The sequence below is a fragment of the Metarhizium album genome, assembly GCF_000804445.1.
Source record: "Metarhizium album ARSEF 1941 chromosome Unknown scaffold_7, whole genome shotgun sequence".
NCBI classification, from domain to species: Eukaryota; Fungi; Ascomycota; class Sordariomycetes; order Hypocreales; family Clavicipitaceae; genus Metarhizium; species Metarhizium album.
The window spans coordinates 726,329-726,530 of NW_024467581.1; positions in this window are offsets into that span (position 1 = coordinate 726,329).

The following is a 202-nucleotide window of genomic DNA, read 5'->3' on the forward strand; positions in this document are numbered from 1 at the left end:
CTGCTAGAATTTCCTCTACTTTATATTTATAGCTTTCTTTGCCTTAGAGAGTTTTATCTACCTTAATTAATACTAGCAGTAGGCAGAAGTTCTAAAGTACTTAGCTAAGCAGTAAGTTAAATACTGCTTACTTAATAAGGTCTATATAGAATACTAAGTATATACTATATAAAATATTTAATTTTACTATTAATAAAGATAG